General features: G+C 41.3%; 1 protein-coding gene across 8 annotated transcripts in view; it reads right to left on the bottom strand.

Annotated features, from left to right (window-relative positions):
- auts2a (activator of transcription and developmental regulator AUTS2 a) overlaps positions 1 to 16,442 on the bottom strand; it is a 507,388-nt gene that overhangs the window by 323,606 nt on the left and 167,340 nt on the right. The window contains exon 1 of one of the 8 annotated variants that reach the window (XM_074611214.1): positions 6,225 to 6,444. The exons of the other annotated variants lie outside the window; for them this stretch is intronic. The gene's annotated coding sequence lies outside the window, so the exon portion shown is untranslated. Of the gene's footprint in view, positions 1 to 6,224; positions 6,445 to 16,442 lie in introns of those variants that run through there. 8 annotated transcript variants of the gene reach the window in all.

A 16,442-nucleotide genomic window follows, 5' to 3' on the forward strand; every position in this document is an offset into this window, starting at 1 on the left:
AACTGTGATTTTAACAGATGTAATAAAAACCTGTTATGCTTATTTACAGTTGTTTACTTGTATTTGGGGTTTCTACTAGAACATGTTTACATGTTTTAATGTTCAAAAAACACTTTATTTTTCTCATACCGGCTGTGCTGCAGCAACTCTTTAGCCTCAGTCTCCCCCAAAGAGCTTCCAGCTCCGCTCTATCTAGCTTTGTTTGAGGGCGTGCCAAACTAGTCGCTAGGCAGGTATTCTGCAAATGTGTTACTTGGTGACATCACCACGTTATGGAAGAAAAGGCGGGACTTCAAGGAAGGCGTTTCAGGCAGTTCAGGAGCAGTGTCTCTGTAAGGGGAGAGTAACTCCCCATCGGCGTGGACTTTGGGTTTTGTAACTTTGCAGACCTTTTACATGCACAAAAAACGATATAACACACTATAGGAAAGGGAAAAAGCACAATAGGTCCTCTTTAATATTCATGTAGTATGGCATGATATTGGTGCAACCACATGTAGTAATTTGTGCTTTGCTGTAATAACACACACCACTACAAATGGCAATAGGCAATAGAGCTGTGTTTCTACTGCGTTCTTCCAATATTGTGAGAGGCGTAGAAAATAGTCCTGATGGTGACAGCATACAGAATGTGGGCTGGCAGACTGTAGGCAAGCCAACTAGTTCCAACTCTGGCATCTCTTGATTATATTTTACAGATCTGTCTGCCAAAAGCCAATTTCCCTTGCAAAGCAGCTCTTTCTTGACACCCAGAGATGAAAGACCAGGCAATGACAAGAAGCACATTCAACAACTCTGGCTTTCAGGCTGCAGCTTTGCTGGATTTGACATTCACACAGCATCAACTAGAAGTGTGTACATACATATGGAGATGTACAATATGCAGACAAATTTGCAAGCAGCCACAGAGACACCGACAGACACAAACTCTATGCAAAAAAGTAAAAAAATAAAAGTTAAGTTGATGTCAGTGTCTAGAGACGGCTCACAATGTTTCCTGTAAAATGAACGTATGGTTTGAAAAAAGGTTTGTTTCATCTGTTTTAAAAAATCCCTGCAAAGATCCTCTCAGCTCTCCCTTAGAGTGACAAGTCTGCACAGCTCACCCTCTCACGCAAAGCTCTGCTAAGCATAATCATTCAAGGGTTCTCATTCAATATGACTCTTCAAATATGAAATACTCTTCCCATGTCACTCACCACCACTTTGCTCTCTCTGCTTAATGCTACAATGAGCTGAATACAGGGACAGACTGTTGAGGGTTTCAGTTTAAACTGAAATGGCTGTAATACAAAAAAGACTTATGTTTTCAGGAAATGGTTATTCGTAGCACCATTTCAGACTTTACTGGCCTTCAGCAGTGGATATTCACACATGCAATTTTTTTGCCTTGTAACTTAATATTGGTGTAAAATGCTTGGAAAACTGCATATACCATAGACATGCTGGTATCTTAGAACTGCATTAAAGTTTAAGCAGAGGAAACCCTAAAACTGAATCTGGATGAAATTATCAGTGTCATTAAAGGGCAAGTCTTGGAGGTGTTGTACTGATATTGAACTACAATGAAGTAGTAACAGTTTTTGAGCTTGCAACATTCAATTATGTCCCGCTATCGCTGATGGAGAAAACAATACTCAATAGAAGCAGCTCATAAATGTCAGTTCATCATCTTGTGAACCAGCCATCTGACCTAAAAATGCATGTTAAACAAGTGCACAATAAGTTAAAACCTGAGGCCTCTGCAGTGAGTTAACCACCATAATAACATCCCATCCCACATGGGATTTTTCTATTGGGTTTTGGATTATTGCAGAAAATACATCTGTGGCAAACACATTTATGATATTTACACGTTTTGTTCAGCAAGATAATCTCCACAAAAGGACACCACTTTTATTATTTTTGAAGCCTAAATGCAATCGCCAGAAGTAAAAAGCTAACGTTAGGCTATAAACGAACTACACCACGGCCGGTGAGTATATACACAACGAGACTGTGTAATGACGTTTAGTAGTCTCATTTAGCCACTTGTTAGCAGCTGCCTTATTTTATGGGTATTTACTGACATACTTTATATCGTAGAACAAAATATCAAAATTTCTTAAGCTTGTGTTAACCACAGACTTTATTTCAGGCATCTAACTAAAAACCCATTGACATCCAGACGAGGGATGAAGTGCTAAAATTCATAATTTTAGCACTTCATCCCTCGTCCCCCTTTTTTTCCCTGCATTCCTGTAGCACTCTATTTAGTCTTCTTCTAGGGCAGTTACGTTTTGGGCAGGTACAGAACAGCTTCCTGTGCATTATTTACCACTAGCCACTGGACTGTAGGACCGACCCTGATTTGCATGTAGCCTCCGGCCAAAGGAGACACATATATGAGGCGAAGTGTAAATGTAAAAGTCAAGTGCAAATGCAACCATGGCCTCTAATCTACCGATGCAGTTTTGGAGTTGTAATCATCCAGCCTCGACATTGCCACTAATATGCTGTTGTACTGGATCAACACAATCTGCACTAACATTTCCTGTTTTGTAAATTTCAATTACATTGGTCACTGTGTTCAGCTTTAGATTAACTGTGTGCTCTTTGGTTCATAATTGACTGTCGCTTTAAATGAAAACAAGTTTTTGGATCTAACGCTGAATTCCTTGACAGCTAATGAAAATAGTTTAACAGTACCACTCAGTGCTCAACTAATTGCTCAGTGGGGCTTTCAATCTGGCCAACACTCGCACCCAATTACAATCCCCTTCACACACACACACACATTTGTGCACCACCCTCAGTCTCAGTCACTCCAAGTCCTAATCAGCATGCAAATGTACAAATCTTGGTCTCAGCTGACAGCGGGACGAGAGGCTTAAGTTTCAGACAAAGAGGAGGCAGAGGCTGACTCAATGCTTGCTAGTTCATGTAGTGTGATCGTTATCGAGGTGCCAAGCAGACAAAAGGTCTTCAGTCTGAAACCGAGTCTACCTTTTTGCTCCGGAGGTATGTTTTTCTGAGATAAACTTAGAGAGGACAGTTGGTGTCAAAAAGGTATTTTTGTTAAACTGTGTTTTAAAGACATTAGTGCATTACTGGACAGAATGCAGTAAAGAGAGTACAGATCAGGAGTGAGCGGATAATTTACCACACGCACCCACAGCCAGATTTGAACCCACAATATTATGGCTGCTCAGTGTTCACCTAATCCCGCCAAGCCACTTGGATGCTCCAAAAACAACATTGGTTTGAAACTGGTGGTCTTTGTGGCAACAGCAGAACATGTTTTAGCAATTTAAGGATCCATATTAAATCACATTACCTAAATTATGATAATAAAACTAAGCTCAGTTTTGGAGGGATACGTTACACTTTTTAAGCCTTTTAGAGGTGAAACTATTTGCCTTTCTAGATTGGGTTTCCCCTACAGTATACTAAAGAGAACCTTGCTGAGTGTTTTCCCTTGTTGGTTCCAGTCCTAACAACAGCTCCAAGAAGATCATTACACATCACTGGTTTTGGCTTACAGAAGGCAGGGAAAGAGAATAATGACACAGTCATTATGGTCATATATACCCACTTGAGGCTTTGCCAGATTGTTTTCTTAACACTTTCAACAATTCCACCAGCACTTTCGTGCACTCACAAACCAAAAGTATGATGTGGTCCCAGCAAAATGCTCGAGAGGGAAAGAAAACCTTGCTCAACAACTACTCGAGTCAAGTCCGGACTTCTGTGGGTCAGTTATAAAACTCCAATATAATGCTTCAAATCATCACGCGCCCGCTACTCAGCCTCAGGACAGACACGGTTGACTTTCACTGCTGTATTACCCCCCCTCTACTGTAGCCACAGCTCTGAACCTGAACTTCCTCCCATCGCACAGACTTATTCCCAACACCGAAACTGCAGAATGGTGACTTGAGGCTAATTTGGTAACTAAGCCTTTTGTTTACTTTAGGTAATTCATCCAATGATGTAGTTCATATTGCCTCGGAGTATGCTGGAGCAGAGTGTACTCCGCATCTAAAAAAGCACACTAAAAACGCTCTGAGGCTGTGAGAGACTTTAAATTGACTCACTTTTGGCCCATTTTTTCCCTACTGTGGGAACTATGAATCATCAGCCACCTACCTCTGTGGAGCTATGGAGTGTGAAAAAGTCAAACTGTACCAAGTAATATGTTGTTTTATTAAGCTCTATATTTATGAATCACAGCACAAGTGCATGTGCTTGCTAGAAGTTTTTTTTGATTAATTACTGCCACATTTACATGACGTCCCTTGACACTAGTGTTTGGTGAAAGGACAAATATTGGTTACATGCTGTATCTGTGATCTTTTTGTGGCCCATTTCATTCCCTAAATAAGAGCCTTTGGCCCTGTTCAGACCTGGCATCAACATGTGTTTTGGGTGAGGACAGTTCTAACGTACAGGTGTGAATGCACCCGAGACGCTTTGAGATCCGATCGCTCAGACCACATTCGGAGGTCTGAAGCTCTGTACTCCGCTGTTGCCTGACAAAGGCGGCGGTGCCAGTGGCACGGATGTGTTTTTGGGACCCGCATGGGGGCCGCCGGTAGACAATAACCTTATATTTTGATGTTAATAAAAAGTAAAAAAGCTGTCCACTTGTGATCAGATCACCCAAGACAGATGCCTAAAACAGGCCTTTGCCTTTCTGTCTCATAAGCTTTCAAGACGTCAAACATGACACAACTCATTAAACTTAAAAAGCACAATTCGTGCACCATCAGTAGTTTCAATAGAATTAGCACTATGGGTCTTCGTAACTGAAAGCCTGTGACTTGTCTTACAAAGTATAAAACAACTCAACTCAAGCACTCTTCTGTGGCTTGTCCACAGTCTCAGAAATGCCACTAAGATGTATGTAACGGGGTTCATATCTTAACAAGGACAGGTCGAGAAAAGAAATGGTAAGTACCCTTGATTAAGTGACAAAGACGTGAGTTGATGTCAAAATACTTTCTATATCTTGCTGTGCTTTGGTTATTAAGAGTACAATTGAGGTTAAAATTAAGCACATATGTACTTTTATAAATACATTTTCATACCTAAACTGTTTACTTAGCATGCAATAAACTATGTGAGCATTTGCAGTCTGTGTGAGTATGAGTAGGTGGATGTGTTTTTCTTTCCACATTACATGAACACATTTGGAGACATGTCCCGCGGAGCTATATCTCACTGGACCACTCTGAAGCCAGCTATTTAACCAAACTGTTGGCTGGCAATCAGCAGCGAACTGTTAATCACTTCTAATGAACAGAATGGCAAATGGAACTGTAATAACAATTGGATGCAAATGCAATAATTAAGATCATTATCTTGTCGGATGGTACTATCTGCCAGTCTTATGGCAAAAACACAACTGTTCATACTTCATTACATGCTAAAAAAAAAGCAATTCTTGTAAAAATATAAACACCCAATTAATCCTGATAATGACTACCGAGTTCTTTCAAATTCATTTTCATGAGCATATTTTATCATACTGTCCCCTTGATGCTTCTCATCAGATAGAAAACTGAGCTATTTACCAAATCTGTGGAAGAAATTGACTAAAATGAAAGCATGAAACGGATCACTTGTGCAACTTTAAAGAAGTGTAGAGTTTTCAGGTTATAAAAGTTGTCATGGAAGCAAAAGAAAAATTATGAAAATCCTACAATTTGCATCAGCAAATCTAGTCAGATTTCCATTCATGATGGCGAATAGGTAGCAGTTTCCATTTCACAAACCTCCATCAAGTTGAATATCTATCAATGCTCGCCTGAGGTTAAAACCACACCAGGAAACAGAGATGTTCAATAATGTATTAGCAGCGGCAGGCGTTTTCTAATCAGTAATGGAACTAATAGAGCAGAGAAGAGCTGAATGGAGATAGCCACGCTGGGCTGGGTGTGTGTTCCTTTAGATTCCTTCTTACCCGGTGTTTAGAAATTACATTTAGATAATATTCTGGGTCAGCACGGTTATTCCCTGCTGTGAGGCCACAGTGCAAATGCATATAACCGTGGTTCTGAACACAAGAGTGCAGCTTAAGCGTGCTACAGTTTACTGGTTTGCCCAGGAGAAAGGGTGCACTGCAGTTACAGCCAGCCAATCACAGGGATTCCTGATACAGAGCCATTGTTTTGCTTTGACTTGCTCATAATCGGACAGAAGGCCTTTCCCATTTCCCAGTTTGTACAGCCTCGGTTCCTTACCTCGCCTCCTCTACTCGCGTCTTAGTCCCACCCACGGGAGATGCAAGAAGACTGGGTGAGGACAGAAGAGTTGATGCAACAGGCAACAACTTTAACAAATGAGACATCCTTGCCTCGGAGCCGTCATTTTAAAGCGACGTCAATTAAATAGGACATGTGGCACTGCTGCATCAGCTGTCCATTGTTTTCTTATAGCCTACCGTGGCATTTTATGATCTCTGTCAGATGAGCAGAACAGTGTTCATGACAACTTACAGGCTATATTTACTATTACTAATTCAATTCATAACATGGCATAATGTGACAAGAATGAACGGATGTCGGATTTCTTTTTAACACACACACGCACGCACGCACGCAGGTCAGAACGGCGCCTTACGAGGCGCTAAACAAATGGTGAAAGGCAGAAAGTTTGATCATCTTAAATAACTACACCTGATAAATACAAAAGGAACAGTTACATCTGTAGAGTCCTGACATGGTATGAGGTTATTCCAGCTGTGTGTCACGCCTCTTATACGTTGCGGGTGTCGAAAACCCTTCCTCAGAGGATACACTGGTGTATCCTCGCTTATAGGTTCTCCAGCAAGCCTCCTCGCTCCATGAGATGCATTTTAGGAATTGGGATATCCTTCAAGATGGAGCGCTGAGATCGTTTTTTGGGTAACAAGTCGGAGGAGCGAGGAGACAAGGAGGCACACAATCGGGAAATGAGAAACAGCCAGAGTGTCTGGTGCCAGCAAGGAATAAGTCTGAGAACAGACCAAAGATTGTATCAAGGAATCCAAATGTTATTTTGAAAAGTAATCTAGAAGGACTAATATTGGCCAAATAGCCTGTATTGGTTTGCCTAACCTTTGAAAAAGTGAGAGGGGGTGGGGGGGAGACCAATATCATTATGTATTATACTCCGTCTGCACAGGGGCAATCAATGCTTCATTTCACAGGAGTCCCTCTGGGGGGGGAGGAAGAGAGATGGCTGAGTGGCAGCGAGATAGACAGCCGCAAAGATAGACAGCACGAGTCTCCAGTGCCGAGCTGAAGCCTGAGCCCTGTGGGAGAGTCGGGATGACGACGGCCCCGCAGACACTGAGGAACTGTTGACAAGCAGGAGCCCCCCACCACCACCAACCCTCCTGTTCCCAGTACTGCAGTTACAAGAGCGTTTGTGCAGCACTGAGAACAGGGCCACCGCAGAGAGAAGCACTCCACTGTGACAGTGTATTCTAATGTACAGGCCGCGGGAGACGTGATGAGCAACGGTGCATTTATGCCGACACTGTACTCTATATGTGCTCCACTGTGAATTTTTCACAGGCTGCAGAGCCAGCAGTAAATCACTTTCACTGCACGTGGAGCTGTGCCAGCTGCCTTATCTAATGTCAAGTGCCTCGAGGGCACGGAACCAAACACTTTCCACTCGGCAGGGAACATGGAGTTACAGGGACACAGATTAAGCACATGTTTTTTTTTAAAGATGTCAAATATTTAACATAAAGCAAGTCTGCCATAAATGTCAAGTTTGCAGGGAAGCCTACGGTGGAAATATTCATAAATACTGGAGTACTGACATACCGATGTGAATTATGTACAAACATGAGTCAAAGGAAACAGCAGCGAGCCAGACATTTCTAGATTCCACTTGACAAGATTGTGAAGATGTGTACACAATAACTCAAATAATATTGTACTTGGGACTGCAGGTAGGTCTGGCTGTGTCTGGTGAATCCAGTGAGGCTGAGACATAAAGACAGGCCTGGATTAATAGCTTAAAACAACACTGGAGCTGGAACAACCGAGTGGATTGATCCGTTTAACTGATGCTTTGTCTCCTGTTGAAAGTGGGAAAGACTGGCAGCCAACAAATCACACTAGTGAGTCTGTGTGTTGTTCAGTGGTGGAGGAGCATCAAATCAACCTTGTGTCTGTTCACCGACTGCCTCGAATAGCCTTTATACTGAAGAGAAGCATTTCTGTTAAACAAAGGCACAATCTGAATGACTCATTCAACTCTGTAATTATCACATATTTAAAGGTGATCTCAACTCTCTGGGTCCATTGTTGATAAGCACACTTTACCTTTACATGTAAAATACAGTGAACTTCGGCAGCTTCACTTTATAAACAAGTACTGTTAAGCCCCGTTTTGACACAGGAACTTTCCCCCGGAACTAAGAACCTTTTGAGGAACTCACCGCGTTTAGACCGCCGGGACCAGGTTCGGAATTAAGTTCCAGGGACATTTTACGGGGCCTTTTTACCCCCAAAAAGACCCTTGTTGGGGGGTAGTACCTCCTGAGTGTGGGGGGTGGAGTTGACCACCGTCGCTGATTGGTGAAAAACATACACAGCACCGCTGCATCAACTGTACTGCTTCATTCATAAACTAGGAAGTCCTCTAGTATCGATTTAGGACCATTTTAGAACGAGGGGAGAACATTTATCTTTGTTTGATAACATCTAAAGTAAAGTTAGGCTCTGCTGTCGGCTTCCCGACTCATTTAAATAAAGACAGAGAGAAAACGAGAGAGAGATTGTGCGAGCGAGCTGAGAGGGCGAGCCGTGGAAGAGAGACATAGCGCGGCGGTGCTATGAATGACAGAAAGAAAAGTCATTTTCTGATTTTTTTTCAAGGCATTAACGTTCTAAAGTACAAACAAATAACCACCAAACACTCAACAGATGATTTACTGTGGAGACAGACGTTCTTAGTTTTATTTTCCTCCTCTGAATTTCATTCATTACATCCAACGTGCATCAGTAAATATATGCAGCAGTAAATATCGCCGCAAATGTTTCCAGTGTGTTTTTTAGATGAAACAGGCGGACACACTGAACTGCAGGCTGCAGAGTGTGTCTGTCATGTTGCTTTTTCATACGTCAGAGGACTAATTTGCTTAATCTTTGCAGGTCTTTAGACCATGGTGGAAATGCAGACAGTGGGCTAAAGGAAACTTTTAGTTCCTTAAAAAGTCCTTTGGTGAAAACCCAGCTTTACATGCCCTAAATATCAGTTGTCTTATCGTCATAACATTTTCACAGGTGTATCAGTTTACCATAATTATCATTCTATTGCTATTTTGCTATCAGAATAACTAACCCATGCTGTCTAATCAAGGAAGAAGCTAGATGTGCTGTAAGCTGTGAAATGTCAAAAGTTGTGAATATCATTTCATCACCCAAACAGACAGTAAGCTGCAGAATGTAAAAGACACCACTGGCAGACTGATCTGTGAGAGTCTCACCACTGTGGATTGTTTTGCTGCCTCACATAACAACAACAGTTACAATATATATATATATATATTTCTGTAAGCCAACCTTCAGCAGTAGTACATACAGAGAGCAGGTTGTTTCATTTCTGCTGAAATGGAAGCTGTGCGGGGCAACATTATGCACCTCCAAACTGAAATAGACAAAACAAAAATAGACCAACAAAATGTTGACTTTTGACAATAGTGTGGTCTAAAATGAAACTAGAATTACCGCCTCGCAGTTGTATGCCTCCGCCAACCAGTCAAGTTGCAGTTTTGGCGAGGGAAAACTGTCACGGACATTTTCAAAGAGGTCCCTTCACCTCTGATCTCAAGATATGTGAATGTAAATGGGTTCTATAGGTACCCACGAGTCTCCCCTTTACAGACATGCCACCTTTATGATAATAACATGCAGTTCGGGGCAAGTCATTGTCAAGTCAGCACACTGACACACTGACAGCTGTTGTTGCCTGTTGGGCTTGAGTTTGCCATGTTATGATTAGAGCATACCTTTTATGCTAAATGCAGCCCTAGGAAATAATCATAAGCTGTGGCTCTAATGACTTGTTTGTCAAATAAAAGAGCACATTATTTTATGTGTGTAGGGAAAACTGGCCATGAACCACTTCTATCATGACCATCCTCTTTCTACATACCTTATAATACATAGGAAAATAACTACTAAGAAGGAATCCACTAATGCCAGTACCAAAGGAATTACAACATTCGGTATGTTTTTTTTTTTTATGATACTGGCAGAGTCCTCCTCACACGTCTGAATGAACGATCGATATGATGGAGAAGACGACTGCCCTCTGACATACAGAGAGGATCAGAGAGCTGAACCAGGAATGATCCTGCAGAGCAGATACTCTAAATGAAGAGGGTGCAGGATAACTGTGCTCTTAAATTCACAGAGGGTGTAAAATCGTGGAAATGAAACAGCGTGAGCCAGACTTCTGGAAATCACTCGCTAGTCATTTCGACTACTGAATCACCACCAGCATTTCAAACCCGATGGATATGACGAAAGAGGCTTAAGCACCGGTAGCACACTCAGTCTCTGTGTAATTGGCAGCCTTGGGTTATTACAGCGTGCGCTACGGGGAAACTGCCCAAACAGGAGAAAACACAGCAGACTATTGTGAAAAACATAATACCTTATCATGGGGTCTGCTCGCTGAGTGATAAGGCCTGTGTGGATAGCCTACAGGCTGCTTCCACTCACTGCTTGTACAGTACAGCTGATACCCTATTAGCTGGCAAAACTAAATCCATCCTAAAACCCTGCCTTGCTACAGAGTGTGTGTGTGTGTGTGTGTGTGTGTGTGTGTGTGTGTGTGTGTGTGTGTGTGTGTATCTGCGTGTGTGTGTGTATCTGCGTGTGTGTGTGCCAGCCTGTGTGTGTATATACTTCACGCACACCCTGGGATGTGCTAAATCAACAAAGAGACCATGCTGGCATTTACATAAGAGCACCTTTTGTTCCAGTGTAAAGCTCCCATTTACCAAACTCCAGCACACGTTTAATGAAAACACACCACCGGGGAACTGAAGCCATACAGATGGAAGTGCACGCAGGTTCAGGTGAGCAATACACCAGAGCCCTGAAGGGTCATACAGACAGTCCATCAATTGCCCTGCTAGCCTGACCTGCCTCAGCTGTAATGAGAGGTGTCAGGAGACTTACAGTGTGTCCACAGCAGTACAGCAGAAGAAAGACCAGGGGAACTCCCTGCTTAACACACCTAAAATTAAATATTACGCTTTCCTGAAATACTCTCACAGTCTGGGAAATATCACAGAATTGGCTGGGTGCTTTTTCATGTTTACTAATTAGCACCAAGCTTATCTAGTTAAACATTTCCATTTTTTGCCAGTAGCACACTGTTCATAACAATCATGCTAATCCCAGACCATGCTAAAATCTAATTTATTCAGGATTCCACTGCTTCTTTTTGCTGTTTTTTTAATTCTATCAATGGGTTTCTCAGTCTTAAGAAATAATGTGATGTTTTCACGTAAATAAATTTGCTACTCACATGAAAGCTGGATACATTTTGTGTGTCATTATTTCTCATGTTTTATTCTCACACGATTAACAATATTTAATGATCTCAATATTTCTTATGAGCACAAAGTAATCATTCTCAGACTGTGAGAAAAAAATATGAAATTGTTTTATGATCATTAGAAAACAGGTAATCATAAAATACCTCACGAGTTGTTATGTCACGATTACAATATAAGAAACTAATCACAAAATAATCATCATGTGATGTCTTCAGAACAAGCTTATTACAAAATTAATATCTTGTGATCAAGCAAAAACAAAAAAAAGGTGTTTGCTCTCGCATCTCGGGCAGTATTTACTCCAATCACCAAACAATACTGAGTACATCATGACTATGAAACAGGATGTGATACATAATACATATCCAGCTGCAGCAACTGGGATTTACTTGGAAAAAATATTAGAGAACTTAAAGATGTTGTCAAAAAAATATTTTCCATCTACTACCGAGACAAAGAGAGGAAGAATCTAATGAGTAAACAAAACAGCTGTCAGAGGATCACTTGTAAAGGAACTAATGCACAGAATGCAAATCTGTTCCACTAAACACATCTGTGTTTGTTGTAATGAAATCATAAGCAAAGTCCCCCCTTAGACAAACACTCATCCACCGTGGCTGTTTTCTTAAGATGTGTTGTTTGTGGATGTGATGTTGAGGGATCTGGCTTTCTTTTCTCTTTTCCCTACAGCAGAAGGCACATGAGCCGAATAGCGCTTACTGAAAACAATACAAGCTCGTGTTTTCATGTGGGTTAGAGAGCTCCGGATGCATTCTGCTCTCTGGAGCGTCCCCGCTTCACACACTTACACATACACACACACACATAATTGTCAGATTTTTTCTCTCTCTCACACACACCATGATGTACAGTATATTTTCCATCTATCCAACACAGTCTCACTTTCTCATGTTCTCTCGCACACAGTACAGACACTGATTGAATCACAGTTAGTCCCACAAAACTAACCCTCCTTAAAACTAAGGATGTACTCCTCGGTGGAACGTCACTGATCGAGTATGGATTATCTAACAATCAATAGTCAACTAATTGTTTATCCATAATAACAGCGTGAATCAAGACTTTAGACTTACTTGTTCTATTTAAGATAATAAACATATGCTACGTGATTGGCATGAGTTGAGAGCTGTTTCTTGCTGAAAACACATAACCGTGATGCACAAACTAGAATTACCATCTCGTCCCAAATGTCATCACTTCATCCCGTTAGACATTTGTGTGAAATTGTCATAATTAGCATATGAGTTCTTGAGTTATGGCCAAAAACGTGTTTTGCGATGTCACAGTGACCTTTGACCACCAAATTTTAATCAGTTCATCCTTCCAGTCCAAGAGGACATTTGTGCCAAATTTGAAGAACTTCCCTGAATGTGTTCCTGAGATATCACAAGAATGGGACGGACGGAAGGACGGACAACCTGAGAACATAATGCCTCCGGCCACACCTGTTGCCGGCACAGTAGCATGAAAAGGTGGAATATCACTTCAGGAAGTTCATGAGCTTTGTTCTGATGATGTTGGAATAGTAGCAGTGCAAGTGGTGCCTTTTTATGGCATTAATAGGTAAATATCAGCAAACTCTGCGTGAGGCACAGAGGTGAAATGTGTACTTAACCACTCGTCAGGTAGATGGATTAAAGACCGTGGGACAAAGTCTGCACTTTATCTGTTAATCCTGTGCTGACATATGGATGCTGACATACATACAGTTAAGTAGAAGGAGACTTTGCACACGTTGTTGTCTTAAGACTTTACATTCAGCTTTATATTAATGACATTGAGACCTGTGTGTTTAGCTCACGTACCTTTTCATTCAAAACTTGTAGCCTATATGTTCAGCAATGTAAAAAATGCTTTGCTTTAATGCTGCCAGAGGTTGAATCTAATCCTTCTGAAATATATATTTTTTTAAAAACACAGTCTTTGGTAGTAACACAAAAATGTTAATGTATTATTCACCCTGGCATCGTGCATACAGCATTTATGGATTTGTCCTTAGTGATGACATTAATAGCAACTAACCCATATGCAGAATAACAAGGTGATGAATGACAGGCAAGAACCATTAGCTACAAGCATTTTCACACTCACACACCCGACATAGATAGATAGATAGAAGACATGTTATGGAAGCAAAATGGCCCAAAATCTCAAAAGTGACCAGCGCAGGAATCACTCAAATGAACACATTGGGAATGATGGGTGGTGCAGATGTAGGGGTACTTGAGTTTATCTGACAGGACTGTAAGGGTACTGATTTAATAGATGTGAAAGCTAAAACCACGAGGCTATATGAAACAGGTTCTAGCTGGACTATATGCCCTAGACTCCCACTGGGTAAAATATCAAATGCACACTTCCGAAAGCCAAATGTTTCCATCTGCTCCTAACGTGATCAAACATAAAGCGGATGGCCCAAAACCATTTTCACAGTGGCTGCTGAACGGGGACATAACGTGGCTAACTGAAAAGCTGTATCTAATGGACTTGAGTGACTGTCATCTAAAGCAGTCTCAGTCCACATAAAACCTCCTACTGCGCATCTAGAGCAGTTAGTTCCACAGGCGAAGGCAGGGGGATGACATCACACTGGGACACAGCAACGGAGCCTTTAATTAGTATTTCAATATCATTTGACCTGGAAGAGATGGAACTGCATCCTGCGCTACATAGCCAAGCCTGGGGATAACCAAGGTGCACCGATCAAAGCAAATTGTTGGGTATTAGCTGCTATGATATATGCCAATTTTATAAATATTGCAACAAAAAAAAAAGCATGTGATTGTGGATTAAGGTCTGGCATTCAGGCTAGTGTAAACAATTCTTTTAAAAAAAGAACTGAAGCAGAGCAGTTTTTTTGAGCAAAGCTTATCTGAGTGCAGGAATAGGAGCAGATGGAAATGGAAACAGGGGTAGGTTGGCTCGGTTTGAAAGAAGGGTCAGAGAAGAGGCGGGGGATCAAAGGTTCAAGGCTGCAGGTAGAGATCTCAACAGGGCTGTGTCTGTAAGTCCACAGGCCCCGTGGGGCAAAACACACACACATTCCTAACCACCGCCATTAGTATGCACTGAGCAGTTAAGCATGAAAAGGGTCTCTTCTAAAGTAGAAAAAAAAATCTGTCCAAATGCATTATCATGGGGCCCATTACACACAAAAGAGAGAGTGCGACTCCGGCCACGGCTCTACTTCAGAGATGGCATTTTACAATCGGCCTCCGCAAACATTTATCTTTTTCCCCCCTCGCATCTGTCACCGGATTGTGCCAGAATAAAAACAAAGATGAAATGGAAAAGAAAATGGCCTGGGCTCAGCGAGCTGGCAGACCAGGGAAATGTATTTTTTCTTAACTGAGGCAAGTTAATTACTCCAGGACGAGGATGTGATTTGCCTCTGTGCTAATACTTGGATAAGGACACACAATGATGTCGTTTCAGAGTCGTGTGCTACATTAACAAGTGTCAGGGAGACTTAAGTCTTAAAGAGGTGGAACCATTAATCCAATGTTCTCCAGCCACTCCGGGTGTGCCATTAGCCAAAGATTAGCCGTTAATGTGGACATGATGGCTGATGGAAGACTTGTGTGTTCGTTGGTATTGTTTGTCGTTCATAAATCTCTGCAACAACAGCACCCAGCCTTTGCAAACACTGTCTGTAAACAAATATATTCCTCCTTTCTGACCGCAGAGAAATCTTCTAATGCACGACAAAACACACATTACCATTTCAACTGTTTTTTTCCCCCAGCTGTCAATGCAGTAACAAGAACCTTTAAGCAATACACAAACTGAACAGAAACTCGTCTCTAAGATGGACAGGGAAACATATTTTCATGTAGCATTCTTGTGCATACTTGACATTTTAATAATTTAATACAAAAATAGCATCCTTCTCGGACATGAGCTGGCTCTGAAATTCAAACAATTCTCACAAAAAAAACACATACTCTAGATTCTCCGCACATCCCACAACTACGAAGTCAACACAGTTCACTGAAGCTACATACAAAAGCATGGCTAAAATAACTGAGAATATCATCGTGAAATGTGTTCACACAGTTTGGAGGAGAGACTGATCATCCCTCCACCTTGCTCCAACATCCCACAGTCCCATTCCTTTTGCCTGTGTGTCAACTCCTGACATTGATGCTGCTTGTTGCACATTTCCCCTGCTGCCGAGCTATTTGTTTTGCCCGAGTTCATACGAATGCACCGGTGTCAGTTTCTCCCTTTAACAAGTTGAGTTGAGGGTGTCAGTGTTGGGCACATGACTCGAGTGCTTGTGAGCTGAACCGCGCATCATGCCATCAATCAAAAGCTGTGCATGTTGCATTTCATATGGGAGTCATGTTGAGATATGATGGAGCTGGGTTACATTTAAGGGGAGACGCCCCAGGCAAAAATCATCAGTTTTTCATGCACTGGTCAATTTTGATATTTTGCCTCCATAACATGTCTTCTTTTATCAGACTAGTGGAAAGAAAACATCCAAAATACACATTTAAGTGATTATTTTACTATACTTTGTCCATCTGTTTCTGTAGATTTCTCCTAAATTCACCCAAAGTTAGCATTAGATAATGCCTCATTTGGATAATGTTAAACATTTTAGAAAACTTGTAATACAAAAAATAATTGTCTTAATGTCAGTAATCAACTGGGGAAGTTTCATGGTGTTATATATTAGTTAATTTTTTTTAGCTTATTAGCTTGAAGAATATATGGCATTTTACAATCCATATCTTTTCTCAAAATAGTTTTTTTCTCACATGGCAACAATATATTTTTTATGGATGTTGACAGTATTTTCTGATTTATGGAGTAATACAGAGATATCCAACATTTCTTTCCAAGATTTCTGTTCTGGAAA

This window comes from Sebastes fasciatus, chromosome 16 (genome assembly GCF_043250625.1).
Source record: "Sebastes fasciatus isolate fSebFas1 chromosome 16, fSebFas1.pri, whole genome shotgun sequence".
NCBI lineage: Eukaryota > Metazoa > Chordata > Actinopteri > Perciformes > Sebastidae > Sebastes > Sebastes fasciatus.